The following is a 15,885-nucleotide window of genomic DNA, read 5'->3' on the forward strand; positions in this document are numbered from 1 at the left end:
TGACTTCACTTTAGAAATCACATGGTATTGCCTCTTCTGTATGCTATTGGTCAAAGGAGTCATGGGCCCACCCAGATTCAGAGGATGTGTACGTGGGCTCCACCTTTTGATGGGAGGTCAGGTACAAATTTTGTGGCTACTAACAGTACCCATGTAAAATAGTTATCCAAGAAGCTCATATTTGCTTTGTATCAAAGTGGAATACAGAAAAGCTAATAGGCAGATAATTTTGTGTTGCTCTTTTAAAATTTGTTCTCTTATTTATTTTTTTAAAGTTTATTTATTTTGAGACAGGGAAAGAGCATGAGTGGGGGAGGGGCAGAGAAAGAGAGAAAATCTCAAGCAGGCCTCACGTTGTCAGTGTAGAGCCTAATGTGGGCTTCAGACTCAAGAACCACAAATCATGACCTGAGCCAAAACTAAGAGTCGGGTGCTTACCCCACTGAGCCACACAGGCACCCCTAAAAGTTGTTCTTTTAAAACATAGGACTAAGATTATCAACAATAGCTAAATTATGGAAAGAGTCCAAAAGTCCACCAACTGATGAATGGATGAAGAGGATTCTATTGTGTATACAGTAGAATATTACTCAGCCATCAAAAAGATTGAAATCTTGCCACTTGCAATGACATGGATGGAACTAGCAAAATAAGTCAGAGAAAGCCAAATACCATATAATTTTACTCATATGTGGAATTTAAGAAACAAAACAGATGAACATAGAGGAAGGGAAAAAAAGAGAAGGAGGCAAACCATCAGAGACTCACAACTATAGAGAATAAACTGAGGGTTGCTGGAGGGATGGTAGGTGGGGTGATGGGCTAAATGGGTGATGGGCATTAAGGAGGGCACTTGCGATGAGCAACAGGTGCTATATGTAAGTGATGAATCACTAAATTCTAGTTTTGAAACCAGTATTATGCTATATGTTAACTAACTAGAATTTCAATAAAAACTTTAAAAAAATAAAATAAAACATAGAGCTGAGTATATTCTGAGTCTAACCAGGCAGGACATATTCTTAGAGATTATAAGTGCCAGTGTCAAAGTCACCTTGCCAGAGAAGACCTTGACTAAATCATGGCAAGAATTCCTCATTAACTTCTTTATTTAGCTTGAGCTATTAATCACCTCTTCTAAAAGTAAAAACTTTACTGATACTGAGGTAGAAATAGGCCTGGGTCACAAAGTTCAGAGTCATTGCCCTAAAAATAAAGCTGAGCCAAAAAAAGCTTCTTGGAATCAAAAGCTTCTTGTGACTTGGACTTGTATGGTCTCACCCAACACAATGATAATGTCAGCTTTTCGATCTCCACATCTGCCTTCATTGGTGGTTCCAACAGTGGAACTCAGGCCCTGCACAATCATTTATTATACTTAAGGGTTCACAGGACAGCAAGAAGTTTGTGGCAAAACTATGGCTAAGTGGTGGGCATGGTACCAGGAGTTCAGATATAAAGATGAATGATGTAGGGTGCTGCCCTCAAAGAACACACAGTTTGGTGTGTGTTTCAGGCATGTGAACAGATAAACCGTAACACAAGGCATTACTTGTAAATGAGCCAGGTGATCTCAGAGGGAGATCTTCCTGCCTGGGTGTTCACCTGGATTAGAACCAATAACCACTACCTCTCTGTCCGCACCTGAGCCTTTGAACCTTATCTCTTATCTGGCCTTCTAGGATGTCTCTTTGACAGACTTCAAACCCAGTTTTCCCCTCTGCACAGATTTTTTGCATTAAGTTCTGACTTGTATTTTTGTCTCTTTATCTAGCTTTTTGCCTCCCCTTCCCTCCAAATATCCTATCTCAACACCGCTTATTGTATCTGTGCTCTAAAGCCTGAGGGCAAGAGATTCATTCATTAATATATAAGCTGAACAGTGACTATCTGCTGGGCAAAATGTTAGATGCTGGGGATATAGTGGTAGGCTGGTTAGATACAATTCCTTACAAATATTTTGTAAGGAGCTTAGTTCTAGTATACCTCCTCAATTGTTGGAAGTATATGCCCAGCCTTGTCAAATGCGGGGTGGTATAGACACTGAGAAAATCAGAGAAGCCTTTTTTATCAGGTGAAATTTGATCTATGTTTTTCTTCATGAAAAAATAGAAGTTTTCCAGGTTGGGATGGGGGCGGAGTGGGGGAAGATCAGACATTTCATGCAGGAGCCATAACACATGCAAAAAGTAGCAAGGACATGGCCAGTTTGGGAGATGAAGAGAAATTCATTTTTGAGTGTAGTGAGGCATATCAGAGTGAATCTGGAGAAGTAGGTTGGGGTCATATTGGGAAGAGCCTGGTATGGATGGCCCTTCTGATTAAGTTTGGACTTAATCCTATATACAAGGGAAAGTCAGCAAAAACTTATAATAGGTTTGTGACTAAATCAGATTTTTCTTTAAGAAAAACCCAGGAGGATGATCTTGGAAGTGGGGAAAAGAAGAGTAGCAGGAGATCAGTAGGAGACTATTGTATTAGCCTAGATTAGAACAAAGAGGGATGAGAGCCTGAGGAAGATACGGAAAGAGGAAACAGAGAGAAGGGGTTAATTCTGCTACAACATTCTAAGGTGGAATCAGGAAGGGTTGGCCACCCATTTGGTATGAAACACTTACTTGATGGATGGTAAGATCATGAATTTAAGATGGAAAAAAAAAGGAAAGGGGCAGATTTTATAAAATGGTATCAAGTTTTGTTTTGGATATTTAGATGTTCAAGTGAAGATGAACTGTAGGCAGTTGAAGACTTTGATATGAATCTAAAAATGGAGAGAAGATGGGCTAGAGACCCATTTCTGGAGGCCTAAAGGGAGGCAAATGGGCAGAAAATTAAACAAATATTTGAGAAAGGAGAAAAAAATCAACAAAGATATGGAATCAGTGAATAAGGAGGAGAACCAAGGAAAGATTAGCCTCCTGGAAGGGAGGAAAGGTCAAATAGATGAGTAGTGTTGCTTTGCTGGACAAAGTTCTGTGAGTGCTAGAGTCGGGTATTGACACATGGAATGACAAAGATATAATAAAGATCAGTTGTCAGCTCCGCTGGTTTAGGAGGTTGCCACTGATGGTTGCACCAAAGGCGATCTTATGTGTGGTTTCTGACCCTCCCTTTTGGTTCTGGCCAGTCAGGAGTCAGAATGGAGTTAGAGCCCTTCCCAGATTGGTCTGACTCCCAAGAAAGAGGAGACTCTAGAAACAAGGTACACCCCTTTACAAACCTTGAAAAGCATGGAAGACACAATCATTGCTTCTTGGGAGATAATAACACTTAGGGTTTAGCTCTATTTTTCCATTTTTTCCATTTCTGCTCCCGAATTTCATTTGCCTTATGCTTTGGGTTGAATAGAAAACAAATTTTTGTTTTCTATTATATTAGAGATGTTTTTGAGTATACATGTTATGAAATTTTATGCTGGAAAATATTTCAAATTGTTCTAATCACTTCCTCTCTGGGAAAAGGGTAAGAGTTTTGTCTTTCCCCTCCAAACATAAATACACAAGCTGACATGAAGAGAAGACTCTTGTCCAAATGTCATTTGTTTCCATAGCTTATTTATTCATTCATTTAATTTACACTGTATTAATTATAAATGCTCCAGTTATTTCAGATGAGTCATTTAATTTGCCCAGTCGCTTGTGAGTAGTGTTTGGTCTTATCAGATGCTAAGTGACACTTACTCGGGTGTGGTGGAGCTAGGTCAGGATGATGCTGGCTAAGTACCCTGAAGGATTGATATCCAAATGCTAGATGATCTAGCTGGATGAAAGCACTGCTTTTAGAGTACAAGAGACTATAACAGCCAGGTGACCTGGATATAATCATAACAGTGGAGGAGAGTCACCTTAAAACCAAACCAAACCACATCAAACCGAACAGTCTGCCCTAGGAAGGTGTATGGGGCAAGGGCTTATGGGAGCCCTGAATTTCACTGCCAAGATTTAGTCTTTGCACTCCCTCACTGTTAATAGCATTTTCATTTTTATTCCTTCTAACTGATACAACCTGTGTGATGACTGCTTCCTTCTTAAAAAGTAGATCTTAATCAGCAGTGTAATTGAAGCCTTTCCTGTTTGGCTTATGAATGAAAGTGTTCCATTATATGCATTTAACTAGTCTTTCTTCCAGATCGGAATCTCTGTTGTGAAATACAGTGGCAATCATACAACATCTGCTGGCTTGTATCTACTCAACTATCTGCGTACAAGGCGTATTTTTCTTACTTTATAATAAATACCTTGAAAGTAGGAAACACTAGCTTTTCACCCATCTGTCCATCCAGCCATTTACCTAAAATTTGGGTCTCTGTGTCACAGGCAATGTGATGAATTTAGGGAGGACCAAGACAGTCTTTTCCCTCAACGAGCTCCTAGTCCAGTTAGGGCAGTGGTTCCCAACAGTGGCTGCACATAAGCAACACTTGGGTTGTCACGCTTCACTTCCAGAAAGTCTGTTTTCTTGGTGCTAGAGTGTCATCTGTGTACTGGTATATGTATTTTTAGAGCACTCAAGGTGATTCCAGGGGCAGATTGAAAACCACTGAGTTAAGCAGATAGGGCTATATTATGTTAAGTTCTGTAACAAAGAAAAAACAGAATTTTGTTGGCACACAGAAAGAAATACAGTCCTAATAAATTGTTTTTCTCTTACTCCTCGTAGCACCTACCATAGAGCACAAAGTCTTGAATATAGTAAACATTTCTTTAATTAATGAACTTATGACCATTAGGCTTGATCATCTACTTCAATATCATTAGATGATTTTCTGTATTGCAATTAAATTAGGACAGTTCTTTCATTTATTAATTGGCTTTCTGTCCCAACTTAAAAAAATTTTTTTTAATGTTTATTTGTTTTTGACAGTGAGCAAGAAAGAGAGAGAGAAAGAGAAAGAGACAGAGCACGAGTTGGGCGGGGGGCAGCGAGAGAGGGAGACACAGAATCTGAAGCAGGTTCCAGGCTCTGAGTTGTCAGCACAGAGCCTGATGTGGGGCTCAAACTCACGAACCGTGAGATCATGACCTGAGCCAAAGTCAGATGCTTAACCGGCTGAACCACCCAGGTACCCCGCTTTCTGTCCCAACTTAAAGAGTGTTTGAGGTCCTTTTTAAAAAAAATTTTTTAATGTTCATTAATTTTTAAGAGAGAGACAGAGTATGAGCAGAGAAGGGGCAGAGAGAGACACACACACACACACACACACACACACACACACACACAGAATCCAAAGTAGGCTTCAGGCTCTGAGCTGTCAGCACAGAGCCTGACGTGGGGCTGGAACTCAGGAGCTACAAGATCATGACCTGAGTCGAAGCTGGACACTTAAGCAACAGAATTTAGATTCTTCATTTTATTTGATAAAATCAAATTTATATTTTTATGGGCAAAATTATTTTTTGATTTCAAAAAACCTGACTTGTTTTTTCCTATCAGTTTCTCCTAGATTAGTCCCAATCTGGAAATTACTCTTTTCACTGAAGTTTAAATGAGATAAAATCCCCCTCTCTTCACAGTAAGCCTGAGATTGGAGAGCACACAGGGGCAGAGTGCTGCGGGCACAGCTCTAGTCCAGCTCTGGCCAGGCTGAGAGAAGCCAGTTTTGGGGGAACCAGTAATTGGTGGCAGATGTTAGGGATGTATTAAAGGTAGCCAACCTCATCAGAAATGCTACTGATCAGAGTTCTTACACAGAACTTTGAGCAGTTTCAGAACAGAGCATAAAAATCTGCAAGTAAGACTTTGGCATAGGAAAATGGCATCTCAACGTAGACCACATTTTCTAGGGTCCCTTGAAGCTCAGTGGGTCTATGTGACTATTTTTTGCGAAAGAAGACGTGAGTACATGGTGTGTGTGCTGCTTCAGACTTTTGTTCTTGAAAAGGTTCTCTCCTCTTCCCTGTCTTTCTTCCCATTCACTAATTGAAACATGCACGTGGTGGGGAACTACACTGAACTATGTGGATAAAGACAAAGGTAAAAGGAACAGAGACCTTGATGCTTCTAGCAAGCAGAGGTGTCATTCTTGCTCAGACTTTTATGTGACAGCAGAATAAATTATCAAATTCAAGCCACTGCTACGTTGAGCACAGTCTGCACCATACCTTAATTCACGTTTTTTTCATCTTCTAGGTCAACCATGTTGAATGAAGTACAGTTCCCTCAACTTGCAATGTGATTTTCAATATCTTCTTCCCTTTACCTGTGTGGCTCCCTGTACATTTTCAAATACATTTTCTCCACCAGCCAGGTAAACTCCTACTCATTTTTAAGACTCAGATTAAATATTAGCCTCTCTGGGAAGACTTCCTTGAGATATCCATGTAGAGGTGAGAATCCTTTTATGATTGTCCTCGATAGACCTTGTACCTAATTACAATAATCACAATATATATACTTTATTGAGTATCTACTGTATGTCATGTACTTTGGATTTGCGTTGCATAAAATATCTCATCTGTCCTCACAATAGTTTTATGGGGTGTGTGTATGAAACTCATTTTATAGATGAGAAATCCAGACTTGGAGAGAGAGAGGTTAGTTAATTTACTCTAGTTCATAGTGTTAGCGTAAATAAGAACACTAGAATTCAAAGAAAGATTAACCTGGTTCCAGTTGTATCTACCCTGCCTTCATTACAGCCCTTCTCATACGGCATCACATTTATTTATTTACATGTACACCCTGTCCTATTATACTCTGGATTCCTCATATCTAGCTCATTTCAAGTAGATACAAGTTAAGTTAACTGTGCTACCACTCCATTTTCCTCACCAGTAGGCTGCCAGAGTTATGGTATAAACTCTAGAAACAGCACCACACTGCAAGTGCAGGGCCAGGGGCAATCACTGTTCTGTATTCTGGTCTCTCTTTGTATCTGTAATTGATAATGCTCCATGTGCTCTGCTGGCTTTGGTTACTGCTAGGCAGTGTGCTAGTCTACTGGGGTTGTCGTAACAAAACACCACAGGCTGGGGGGCTTAAACAACAGACATTCAATTTCTGGCTGTTCTGGAGACTGGAAGTCCAAGATCAAAGTGCTGTCAAGGTTGGTTTCTGGTGAGACTTCTCTTCCTGCCTTGTAGATGGCTGCATCCTTACTGCATGCATGTTAATATGCATGAACACATCTGTGGTGTCTCTGTCCCTCTTCTTTTTTATTTTTTTAATTAAAAATTTTAAAAAAAATGTCTATTTTTGAGAGACAGAGTGTGGGCAGGGGAGGGCCAAAGAGAGACAGAGACACAGAATCTGAGGCAGGCTCCAGACTCTGAACTGTCAGCACAGAACCCGACGCGGGGCTTGAACTCACAGACCGTGAGATCATGACCTGAGCCGAAATTGGATACTTAGCCTATTGAGCCACCCAGGCGCCCCTCCATCTGTCTCTTCTTAGAAGGATACCTGTTGAAATGCATTGTTGCATTGTTGAAATGCATTTCTATGCCCAAGATGGAGCCACCCCTGCCCCAGGTGCCCCGTCCATACACTGAAACTTAGACAACTTTCGCTCCCTGTAAATGTTCTTCTTGGCCAGAAACACAGTATATCCAGTTAGCCGATTCCCGTGTGCCAAGCCAACTCTGGACTCTATACTTATTTTATCATTCCTTATTTGTTTTCTATTTTTCTCTTTTTTGTTCCATATTCTTTATCCTATTAAAGTTTCCTGGTTTCCATCCCAGTTTGCAGTTCCCTGGATCCTTGGGAATAGAGGCTGCCTGCTTCCCAAAGGGTTGGATAAAGTTTATTTATCGCCTAAATTGTTTTTTTTAAATCATTAAAAAAAATTTTTTTTTAATGTTTATTTATTTTTGACAGAGAGAGAGAAGAGCATGAGCAGGCGAGGGGCAGAGAGAGAGGGCAACACAGAATCTGAAACAGGCTCCAGGCTCTGAGCTCTCAGCACAGAGCCTGACATGGGGCTCAAACTCACAGACCACGAGATCATGACCTGAGCCGAAGTCGGACGCTCAACGGACTGAGCCACTCAGTCGCCCCTCTTAAATCATTTTTAACATCACACACACAAAAAGCTTTCCTCCTCAATATATTCCCTATACACTACTGCCCGAATGTGTCATAAAAGTATTCAGTGTGCCAACTCAGCCTACCTCATCCTCAGTTTGCTAATCTTAAAATGGGGATAATGATAACAGTTCCATTGAGCTCATGATTTTTTTCTTTTCATTTTTTAGTATTAAATGCAATAGTGGTCAGAAAGTGTTTTCCCAGTGAAAGGTGCTATATCTGACATGTTCTTTCCCCAACTGCCTGGTAAGTGTTGACTCATTTTTAAGACTCAGATTAAATATCACCTCCACTGTCGAGCTGTTATTCTTGATTTTTCATAATTGTTGGCTAGTGCCTGGGTGAAGTTTTTACATCCCCAGGGGCCAGGTTTAATTCAGGTGGAATAAGAAAAGAGCATAGCTATTTTGCGGAAGCCTTGTAAGTAACCAGCACTTTGCTTTTGGAAAGTACTTGGAAGTACTTGGAAGTACTTGGAAACTTTGGAAGTACTTGGTCCTGAGTAAGTCCAGACACAGAGCAGGACCGGTTTCTTCTTTCTTTTTCATATCACTTCTCCTCAGTGTCTTACAAAAAAAAGAGTAAGATTTGAAGTCAGATCAATCAGAGTTTAACTCTTGATTCTGCAACTACCTTCTCATTTGATCTTGGGCAGCTCGTTTTACCTCCATGAGTCTCATGCTCTATGAGTCTGATGCTTCGGACGGAATTGCTCTTCTGATTTGGCTCCTACCTCTGCAAGGGCATACAGTTCAGGGGCTGAGGGTGCAAAAGAAAAGAGAGGGGTGGTGGAGAGCGCAAGGAAGAAGTACTGAGAACTGTGAGGACAAGTGGCTTTTGTGGCATTCTTTGTGTTTTTATTGCCATATCTGTCCTCAAACTGGGATTTGTGTCTACAGTCTCTTATGTTAATTTCTCACTGGGTAAAATCAGGCTTGTATCATCTTTTGTAAGTTGTACTCTTTGTGCTTTGGGGAGGCAGAGGTCATAGCTCATGCACAGTGTTCCAGGAGCTGGAGGAGGCAGCAGGAGGCATTGCTGTCAAGCAGGTGGGCAGGCCATAGTTGCCCATAAAACACGTGGTGTGAACTGGTGGTTATCCTGTTAACTTGGCTTAGAGTATAGGAGATCGTGAATTTTCCAAGAAGGAGAAATAATTTTTTTTTTTCTTTGACACATGGGACTGAACAAAATAAACCTTCTCTGATGGTTTCAGATTTGCAGGTCTCTAAGGAATTTGAAAAGGGTGTGCCAATTAAGCAACAGTGGAAGCTCCACAAACCGAATCAACTAAGAATTTCGAGGCTTGCACAAGTACTGAATGTGGTCCAGGCCTTTTCAGTAAACATTTATTGCATTTCTCGATTCTGAGATAGCACCTCACAAGAAGAACACATTTGTGAAAGGACAGGAAAGGTTTTATCGTAAGACTTCCAGTAAGTGCTATTTTATTCCAAGATGACCTGAAATGCTTAGTAGTGACTTAGAGGCTTGATCTCTCCTGCCATAATCTGCTGTTGCTGTTAGGTATAGATTCATTTTCTTTTTTTATTTCAATGGACAGTGCTTATCCTTACCCATCCAGTGATTTAACATAAGCAAGGTAGATGTGGTTTGAGAGATTCCGGGGAAATGAATTGACAGGTACCTAAAAGCAAAGTTCTGTAGTAATGACTGGGTTATAAAATTTGCATTTGGGAAAAGTGTTTTGGCACCAGGAGCGAGGAGAATGGAAGAAAGTACTGGGAAATGGGAGGTATAAAAGGCAACTATCTCCTGGTCCAAACAGTATTTGTTCCATCCTGTCCTTATGGCCTGTCCTGTCCCTTGACATGCCTTACTTGGAAAATCTTGCATGAAGAAGCAAAATCAAGCACATGTGTATCAGTCAAAAGGTAGTGAACATTGAATGACTCTTAAATTAAGGGATCAGGTGGCCTCGGTTACATAGGCACTCCTATTTTTGGTTTTTAAAACAACTTTATGGGGCACCTGGGTGGCTCAGACAGTTAAGCGTCTGGCTTCAGCTCAGGTCATGATCTTGCGTTCATGGAGTTCGAGCGTCGGGCTCTGGGCTGACGGCTCAGAGCCTGGATCCTGCCTCAGATTCTGTGTCTCCCTCTCTCTCTGCCCCTTCCCCACTCACGCTCTGTCTCTCTCTCTCTCAAAAATAACTAAACATTAAAAAAAAAATTAAAATTTTATAAACTAAGCATGATTTTCTCATTTAATAGAAGAGAAAATGAGGTACAAAGTGGTTAAATGATATGCTTGAAATCATCACGAGCAAGTGTGTGAGCTGGGATTTGAAGCAGACCTGCCAGAGTTGACAGCCTGTTGTTGCTGCCCTGCCCCATAGGCCTTGAGGCCACTGCTCTGTCATAGTGCTGTTGTGAGGACTGAAGTAGGGGCATGCCATGTGTGAAGCTGCCACATATCAGGCCTTTTTCACATGTTAGTTCCCTTGCCCTTTACCTCAGGTGCCAAAACCCTGCCCACGTCGAAATTATTTCCTTCTCCAAGATATACGTGTGTGTGGGCACGTGTGCATGTATGTGTAGGATACAGGGTGTTTGTAATAAGGCCCATGTTGAAATGGTACCACAATGATTAATCACGAAAAAGACGTCAGCTCTTGGTCACTTGATTCTCATTTGTTTAAGAGACAATAAAGTTCTATTTTCCATTGTACTTTGGGCATAGATTTGAGGGGAAGCCTAGAAACTGGAGGATTAGGAGAAGATACATACGTAAAATGGAAACTGTGGCACCATTTCCAGTATATAAGGGGGCAAGCCAGAGCCTCCGTAAGGAGTTCAAGAGGAGGCAGACAGTGGCTTATGTGAAAAGTCTCTTCATTGAGGAGTTCAGAATAAGCTGAGCATTGTAAGACAAGGGCTCAGTAGGCTGGTGTGAGATTAATGTTTCATCCTGAAGACTGTAAACCTGTGGGCGAGGGTCTTACAGTATAGTAAGATTTTTGATCTGAAGAAAGGGCATGCTTTCCATGAAAATGGTAATAGGGTAAGATTCCTGAGGGTCAATGGGATGACTTCACTATCCAATAATGGTGATGTGTGTCTAATCTCTGAAGGGCCTTTGACCATATCTATCTAACAGTCTAGGTCTGATAATTCTGAGGTTGTGTGTTGACTGATACTCACTTTGAAGAGAACTTTGAACTATAGTTTCAAACTAGAAAGAAAAAATAATCAATAGTCAAAGAAAAATGAGGCAGCTAAGGAGCCCTAGTTTTAGGCTTCTGAGCAGTTGAAAGTCTGCAGGTCCATGCCAGGTTTTTACACCAGGGAGTGAACAGGAAGCGGAACCTTCCTGGAAGAGCTCTCAATAAACACTCTTTCTTCTTTCTTGCTTCTTGCAGGAGACTACCTCTATTCTCATTTTTACTGAATGGAAAAAAATAGCGCGTGAGCAGACAACAACAGCCAGAGGGACAGCTGAGTTTTGCAAAGCACAAGCCATCCTACACATCTCCTTGTTGTCTGCCTGCACATTAATGTGGGCACCGCCTCCTTCTCCCCCCTTGGGCTCTGAGTTTTGCAAATCATCTGTCAGCCCTGCTAAAGTCAAGAAGAGAGAAGTTTGGCTTCACATCTCTCTTTCTTCCCCACATTGCACCACCACTACAAAAACAAAAATGAGAACAAAAACAAACAAAACACAACAAACTGAAGCAAAATCCTGTCCTAGACAGTCAGTGATTTACTCCAGTGGAGATCAACCGGCAGAGGCTGAACTCATGAAACAGTGTCTGAGTAGCTGTCACTGTGAGGCTATTACCATTTTTTTTTTTTTTTTTTAGTCTGGTCCAGACATGCTGTTTAATTAAAGAAGGTACTAGATCCAGGAATTTGGTATTGGGGATTTAATTATGGGTCATAATGACTTGTGGGCTTTTAACATGCCTGGAGATACAGTAAGTGACGCAGGTTATGGCCCTGAGCCTGTGGCCTCTTGTCTGAGGAGGTCTCTCCAAAGCAATTTTCCTCACAGATTTCTCTCAGACTCTACTCTTTTTGATCCAAGAAGGGGGCCAAGAGTTGTAGATGTAATTCTTAAAGATTTCCTTTGAAATCCTCATCTTAGTAATCTGTCTCATAACTCAATTTTATACCTGATACTTTGGTACCTTGATCTTTTTTTTTTTTAAATTCTTTAAAATATTTTTTTTAAGTTTATTTATTTATTTTGAGAGAAGAGAGAAAGAGAGAACCAGTGTAGGCCAGCAGAGACATGGGGAACAGAGGAGCCAAAGCGGTCTCCGTGCTGACAGCAGAGAGCCAGCCCCATGTGGGGCTCAAACTCATGAACCATGAGATCATGACCTGAGCCAAAGTCTAACACTTAACAGACTGAGCCACCCAAGCACCCTTGTACCTTGGTCTCTAGTTGGAACTTCCAAGTTAATATTCTGGGGTGTGTGTGTGAGGTTGGGGGGGAGATGGAAGATTTGGATAATTCTGATTTTCATCTTTATGTTTATCTGTATTTTCTTAATTTTCTGTAAAAACCATATATTACTTTTGTAATAAGAAAAACTCATATGAAGTGTCACTCTCATTAATTTCTTTATCTTTTTAGCTCCAAAATGCTAAAATAGACAAATTCATACTTCTGATCATGTAGAGAAAGATTGCGTGCATAAACAAGGTAGAGGAATCTGGAGAAATGTCTGTCTACCTATTTTAATTTTAATTTTGAATTATTTCAAATTTGTAGAAAAGTTTCAAGCATTTTACAAAGAACTCCCCTGTATCTTTTGTCCAGAGACTGCATTTCAGTTTCCCATTACTGTGATACCTTTTATAGCAAAAGGATCCTGTTCAGGACAATGTGTTGTACCCCATTGTCAAGGTCTCCAGTCTACTTCAGTCTAGAACAGTTCCTCAAAATTTCCTTCACTTTCAAGTCCTTGATATTTTCAACACAATAAGCTAATTATTTTATAGAATTCAATCAATTGGGATTTATCCATTGTATCGTCATGATTATAGCCAGGTTTTACATTTTTGCAGAATATTGCAGGAGTAATTCTCTGTTCTTCCCACTGTATCCTACCAGGAACATACTGTAGCTCTTTGTCCCTTTACTGGTGGAGTTAATACTCATCACCTTATCAAGATGTGTCTGCCTGGCTTTTCTGTTGTAAAGTTTCTTTTCCTCCTAATTAATAAATATTTGTGGAGAAAGACCTTGATATTAGGTAAAAGCTTTTTATTTTATTTTTTAATTTTGGAAAGAGAACATGAGGAAGAGGAGAGGAGCAGTGGGGGGGGGGAGAGAGAGAGAGAGAGAGAGAGAGAGAGAGAGAGAGAGAGAGAGAGAGAGAGAATCTTAAGCAGGCTGCATGCCCAGCACGAGGCCCAACTCAGGGATCAATCCCACAACCCTGGGATCATGACCTGAGCCAAAATCAAGAGTCAGACACTCAACAGACTGAACCATGCAGGAGCCCCTGATATCAGTAAAATCTTATTTCTTATCCCACCCTCATCTGTTAGTTTTAGCATCTATTGATAATGATTGTGCAAATTAATTATTATTCTGATGATTAGCCAATTGTGATTTTCAATTTTGTCATTCATTCTGTATTCATTAGTTAGCATTCTACTCTAAAGAGGAACTTACTTTTCTCTCGTTTATTTACTCATATATTTATTTATATCCATGATCCTTTGGATCTTTAACAAGTGGGTTATAATTCATTGCTGTTACTATTTATTTTGATGCTCAAATTGTTCTAGATTTGGCCAGTTTGACAGCTCTTTCAAACGGATTTTTGAGTCTGTTTGATGTGTCCCTGTTATTTTTTGAACATGTTCTAGGATCATCTTGTTCTTTCCCTACTCAAGTCCTAGAATTAGTCACTTTTTCCAAGCACCTTGGTTCTGTTCAGTGGAGAGTGATATTTAGAAGTTCAAGATCTGGGTGACAGCAATGTTTATTGCTACTGAGACACTGCTGCTCCCACATTCTTTCAGTGGACAGCATTAGAAAAAATGTTTGTGTACACACATCTGTATCTGTATTTATTTCTAGCTATATATATTGCAAAACATGAGTTCACTTTCATGCCTCCCATTCCAGCTCAGTGTCAAAAGATATATTCCAGCTTTCCTTCTTTCTGTATTTGTACCTTTCTTCTCTGACATTGAGAAATATTGCTACCATTTATCCTCATTATATTTACTTAGTTTTTCAATCTCTCTGAATATCGCTGTCTCTGGACCTCGCTAGGCTGCTGCCCCATTTGGCCACCCTCTCTGAGCGGGTCCTGCCTCATTCAGACACCCTTGGGTGGATTCTGATCTCTTCTGGGCTGCTTTCTTGTCCTCTGATTCCCTCATGAGGGCCCTGGTCACCTCTTAGCTGCCATCAAGGAGAGAAGGAAAAAAAGAAAAAAGGAAAGAAGAAAGAAAGGAAGGAAGGAATCTGAAGAAACACAGTGTTAATGATACAAAAACATAAAAACCATGTATACAATCATTGTCTTTTTGGAAACTTAAGTTACAGATCGTATTGCTTTATAGGTATTATTATGGAATTATTGTATTGATGCCTAAAAGAAAAGTTAAAGAATTTCTAATCAAATTCTCTCATTCAACACATAGGAAATGAGAGGATAAGTTACTTGGAAAGATCACATAACTAACTAGAGGCCCTAGTGTAAACAAGAAGTCAGGATATCCGAGTCCCTGGAAGGTTCTGTCTTCGCCACATTATTCTGGGGCATTAGAAAATGATTTATTTTTTTAAAGTATCAAATATGATTTCCATATTATAGTGGATATTTGTTGTTTTTGCTTTCTCAGCATACCGGTTTTTCCTTTGGGGAGATGTCTCATTGCCATCACGCTCAGCCATCACCAAGTGTGGGGCTAACTCTAGTCTCTGGCTCCAGGGCTGGGCATGGCCTCAGGCCTGGCTAATGAGAGCCACTGGGGGGCCTTTGTGGAGCTCTCAGGAGGTAGGTTCTCTACACTGGGGTTGCTAAACTGGTAGGAGGCAAATCTGGCACTGTGTGGGAAAATACGGCCCAAAGATGGACTAGATTACAGTTTAGGAAAAAGCTGCCTATTAATGTAGCCAAGAGATGAAGAGAGCTTCCTGATGATATTTTCAAACCCTGGATCAATTTGTGCTTGAAACCACTCCATATCCTTAAACTTCAGACTGTTGTGTAATCCAGTAAATTGTTTTGTTTTGTTAAAGCAATTTGAATTGGGCTTCTGTTACTTGAAACCTCAAGAGTGTATGCTCCCGATTAATATCTCTGTCCCTAAAACTGGGAAGCGGTAAAGCAGAGCTGGGTTTATTGTCTGTTAACTTGATGTCAAGGAGTTCTTCCTCAATACTTCGATACAGGACAGGAGGAGGGAATGAGAAGTATTTGTTGAATGCCTGGTCTATCAGAAGAAAACAAGACCTTTTTGCTTAATTAAATCACCACAGTTTCACCCGTGTGAAGTTTCTAATCGGTTAACAGAATAGATCTTCAGTGGTAAACCACATCATCTTTCAGCAAACAGAGGACTTTATCTCTTAGGAGTTAGCCTCCACGAAGAGATGATTCCTACTGTGAAGCAATGGTAGTTCACTGACCTCAGTTTAAAAATAGAGATGTAGGGGCGCCTGGGTGGCTCAGTCGGTTAAGTGTGGAACTCTTGATTTTGGATCGGGTCATGATCTCATGGTTGTAGGGCTCCATGCTGGGCTGGAGCACGCTTAAGATACTCTCTCTCTCCCTCTGCCCCCACCCCGCTCATGTGTGTGTGCGTGCGTGCGTGCGTGCACGCGCACGCAGGCACACTTTTTCTCTCCCCCTCAAAAAAAAAA

Source organism: Neofelis nebulosa, chromosome 3 (genome assembly GCF_028018385.1).
Source record: "Neofelis nebulosa isolate mNeoNeb1 chromosome 3, mNeoNeb1.pri, whole genome shotgun sequence".
In the NCBI taxonomy this organism is placed as follows: domain Eukaryota; kingdom Metazoa; phylum Chordata; class Mammalia; order Carnivora; family Felidae; genus Neofelis; species Neofelis nebulosa.